The following is a 4,635-nucleotide window of genomic DNA, read 5'->3' as shown; positions in this document are numbered from 1 at the left end:
TAAATTGACTCTAATTTTAAAGGTATGTTTGCCACCCACACCTAAAAGAATTATTTGACCTGTGGTTTCATGTTTCTACTCTTCTGTTTATAAATCCTGTGTCCACACAGGCAGATATAAAATTTCTCCAGATAGGGCCTCCTTCAGAACCACTTTTATATTCTCTTCTCCAAACAATTTAGAATTAGGCTGATGGTGAAAACAATTTCTGGTATTTTAATGTTTGCCTAAGAATATTTTCTTCTTCTATGCAGAAAAAGAACATGTAACCGAGCAGGACCCTCCCCCATCTTTAGCTCCCCTCTGAAGTACCCAAATAATAGTATCTGATGCACATTTCCTGAGTTGTTTCACAAATGCTAAAACCACCACCAAATGGAAGAAATTAACTATTTGATGATTATGAGCAAGTAGCCCCCAGACCTACTAGCTCCTAAGGACTGATAATGTTAATCCCTGTGACTCTGCCCTGTTACCTCACCATTAACCAATCAGTTAATTGTGCTCAAGCAGATCCCATGATCTGGGATGCCTCTCCCTCACCTGGCCTTTAAAAATGCTTTGCTGGAGTTCCCATTGTGGCTCAGTGGTTAACGAATCCGACTAGGAACCATGAGGCTGCAGGTTCGATCCCTGGCCTCGCTCAGTGGGCTAGGGCTAAGGATCCGGCGTTGCCATGAACTGTGGTGTAGGTTGCAGACACGGCTTGGATCCCATGTTGCTGTGGCTCTGGTGTAAGCTGGCAGCTACAGCTCCGATTAGACCCCTAGCCTGGGAACCTCTGTAGGCCGAGGGAGCGGCACTAGAAAAGGCAAAAAGACAAAAATAAATAAAAAGAAAATAAAAATGCCTTGTTGAAACCCATAGAAGCGTTTAGGCTTTTTGAACACTTGATGTCTTAAATGCCTTGGTCGATGGTCTGCAATAAATGCTGTACTTTTCCTTCACCACAACCAGTGTCAGTAGATTGGCTTTACTGTACAGTGTTGAGTCGAGTCTGTTTCAGTAACACATATAGTTGAGATTACAAAACTCCATTCATTTTTTTTTTTTTGGGCTGCCCCCATGGCATATGGATGTTTAAATACCATAATTTTAACCTGCTGAGACACCAGGGAACTCTTGGTACCTTACATTTTTTATTGAGCATCATAAGTGTTAATATTTTTCCACATCACTTAAAAGTCTGAAGGTAAACATCATTAGTGATGGCATTTCATCATTTAGGAGGCTATACTATATTTTACTAACTCATTCCCCTGCTATAAGACATATGAATGGTTTACAATTTTCCACTATAATAAATAATACTGCAATGAACATCTTCACAAAGCTCTTTCTGCTTTGTATTTACTTCCTTAGAATAGATTACCATGGGGGGAATTCTGGGTCAAAGGCTATGAACATTCAAAAGACTTTGATGAAATGCTATACAGGACTAGCATGAAAATAGTTTGGAGCAAGAAGAATTTCAATAAATAACTATGACTGAAACCTGAAAAGAAGGCAGAGAGAAGGAAGGCATGGGGAATCTTTTTAGAGCTTTAGTGTCTTGTTCTGAATAACATAAATAAATTGATAACATTTCAAAAATACATGAAATAATCATAGCTTTACTCATAGACTACACTTAGGTAGGACATAGGGAGACTATCTGGCTGGGTGGGTGGCAACTGCTTACTGCAAGTAAATTGGGGCTTATCAAGGAAAAATGGGCCCTACACAACTGTCACCACAATTCTGGTGACTACAGAAGTGGAAGTGATCTTAGAGCTGTCCATCTAAACTCTTCCTTTTACAGTTGAAGAAACGAATCTCAGCACACTTAGCACAGTGATTTTTAACCCGAGTTCCATATTATAGTGACCTAGTATTTTTTCAAAATCCATCTTCTACCCCTAAATGTTCTGATGTCATTGGTTGTTGGTGGTACCCAGGCATCTGTATTATATAACAGTTCCTTAGATGATACTAATACGACCTCGGATTGAGATGCTATGGTATAGCAGGCAAAGTTTGGGCTTCTCAGCGAGGCACTAACATCTGGGACATATCCCAGATTAGCCATTTATTAGCTGTGTCATTTTGAGTAGATCAGTGACTTTCTCTTCCTTGGAGTCCTCATTTGTAAATCGTAAAACCATCATAAAGATTAAACGAAACAACATATGTAAAGTTTATTTCAAGGTTCCTGGCATTAAAAATATTGGGTCCTTGGGAGTTCCTGTTGTGGCGCAGGGGTAATGAACCCTAGTATCCATGAAGATGTGGGTTCAATCCCAGGCCTCACTTGGTGGGTTAAGGATCCAGCATTGCTGTGAGCTGTGGGGTAGGTAACAGATGAAGCTCGGATCTGGTATTGCTGTGGCTGTGATGTAGACTGGTGGTTGCAGCTCTGATTTGACCCCTAGCCTGGAAACTTCCATATGCCATGGGTGCAGTCCTAAAAAACAGAAAAAATTGGGTCCTTTAATATGTACTTAAGATCTCATAGCTAGTTAATGGCAAAACTTCAAGGTCAGTCAGAACAATGCAGTGTAACCAGTAGGCACCCGATGAATGCTTGTTGCTATTCCTTTGATGGATTAATCTTTGAACATGAATATGCATGTTACTGAGAAGTTCAAAATCCATGTCGAGTTGATATTAGAACAATAAGGGCTTACCTCTTAGAGATTAATCTCACTTGGCATTAATTTGGATCTAGTTTCTTAGATCTTCAGCTAAAAAAGGAAACATTTTGGAGTTCCCGTTGTGGCTCAACAGGTTACCAACCCGACTAGTATCCATGAGGATGCAGTTCAATCCCTGGCCTCACTCAATGGGCTAAGGATCTGACGTTTCTGTGAGCTGTGGTGTAGATTGCAGATGTGTCTCTGATCCCAAGTTGCTCTGGCTGTGGCAGAGGCTGGCAGCTGCAGCTCCAATTTGAACCCTATGCCGCAGCTATGGCCCTAAAAAATAAAAAAGCAAAAAAAAAAAAAAAACAAAATTAAAAAAGGAGACATTTTATTCTGATAAAACAATTATGACTGAACTCCTGCTAGAAAAAAATATACTTTTATAATTACATAAATATGAGAATGTTTGTGTAACTTGTGTAATAAGCCAAGGATGTATCAATTAAAATGTCCTTTAAAAAATTAACATGAAAATTTTAAGTAAGTGCCTTCAAGCAATGAGCCAACCAATACTATTTCGCTTCTCACTGACTTTAGCCTAAAGGTCTTCGGCACAATACTTTGTTTCCATCCTATAATAGATGATTGACAGATAGGGCTGAATCCTAGTTTCAAAAGACCTAGGATTGAGGCCTGTCTCTGCGATTCTCTGTGTGTACACCTTGGATGATCCTTTTTCTTTGCCTTTTGCCTTCTTGTGAGTAAAATGAGGGTCTTCATGGTATGATCTGGCTTTAGCACAAAGTGAGTCTGGAACTGCAGTACCCACCCAGTAGGACATAGTTACTAAATATTTATCATGTACCTGCTGTGTGCCCAGCACTATGGTGGGCGGCTCTAAGGGAATTACAAAGCCCTGGCCCTTATGGAGAGTGACTTGGAATCTAGCTAGAAGAGAAAAATCCGACATAAGAAACAACTAGGGACCAATTTCCACCTAAGAGCCGTGAGAAGTCCAGCCAAGGGACTCATGCAAGAAATAATGGGAAACATTTAGTAAATGACAATCATGGAGAAATGGAAGGGCTGTGAAATTCAGTTTCTGCCTCTTAGCACTTTATTTCTCTTCAGTCTCCGACACAAAGTCCTGGGTGGTAATAACCTGAAGAAAACTGTTTCATGCTAGATGGAGCCACACATTTCCCAACTACAACCTCCAGCCCTTGGTCCATGTTCCATATTCCATTCCTTTGCCCAGTTGCCAGCGAACTTTGCAAGCCCCAGGCTTGGCCCCGCTCCTGTTTAGACCTTGTGTGCCTCGTACAGCTCTCGACAGAGCCCATACTGTGTAGAGGATGCACAAAGGGGAACAGTATGCAAATGGCGAGAAGGGAAGTGTGGCGGCAGGAATGTCTGAGCTGTGCCATCTCGAAGATGGCGCCTGGGAGGGCACATCCCGAGCTGTGAGTCACAACCCTTGGCAGGGAGAGCCACTGATGAGCCCGGTGAGCATTTCTGTCTGACCCCATTCTAATCAACTCCCGGAGGTTTTCAATTACCCATTTGTAACATTCTCTTCCAGCAGCCGGAGGGGAAAAAACAACTGTGGCTGCTCATCTATAGAACCTCAAAAGTAAAGCTGTCTGGATTACGAAGAGGAAGTTTGAGAGACTCACAATGGAAGAGTTTAAACAAGAACTGCCTGTGAGAGAGTTGATTCAGACACTCTTGGGGCATTGGAAATGATTTCCTTAACAACAGAAGAAAGGAAAGTTGACTGGGGGCATGAGTGTTTCATTCATTTTTCGGCTAAAGAAAGAAAAGTGTCTGCTCTAGTTCTGGGTTTTAGCCTTTAGCCCAGCCACGGACTTCCTGTGAGTTCTTGTACAAATCGGTTCATCTCCCTGGGTCTCAGTTTATCCATCTGTAAAATGGCTGGTTGATCCAGGTAAATTGTAAGGTCCTTCCTGACTGGAACGTCCTGATTCTGGGCAAGCCATCTTGAAGTTTTCTA

The 4,635-nt window shown here is 41.6% G+C and overlaps 1 protein-coding gene across 1 annotated transcript in view; it reads right to left on the bottom strand.

Annotated features, from left to right (window-relative positions):
* Nucleotides 1-1,122: 1,122 nt before the first annotated feature.
* The window catches only part of LEKR1 (leucine, glutamate and lysine rich 1), a 307,061-nt gene continuing 303,548 nt past the window's right edge, over nt 1,123-4,635 (bottom strand). Inside the window, exon 28 of the transcript XR_014822590.1 lies at nt 1,123-2,954. The gene's annotated coding sequence lies outside the window, so the exon portion shown is untranslated. The remainder of the gene's footprint in view (nt 2,955-4,635) is intronic.

Source organism: Sus scrofa, chromosome 13 (assembly GCF_054392235.1).
Source record: "Sus scrofa isolate SSC_HxYL_T2T_F1_AM1 chromosome 13, Sscrofa_HxYL_maternal_Yorkshire_Landrace_v2.0, whole genome shotgun sequence".
In the NCBI taxonomy this organism is placed as follows: Eukaryota; Metazoa; Chordata; class Mammalia; order Artiodactyla; family Suidae; genus Sus; species Sus scrofa.
Note: the sequence above shows the minus strand (reverse complement) of the source record. Positions and strands in the feature narration are given on the sequence as shown.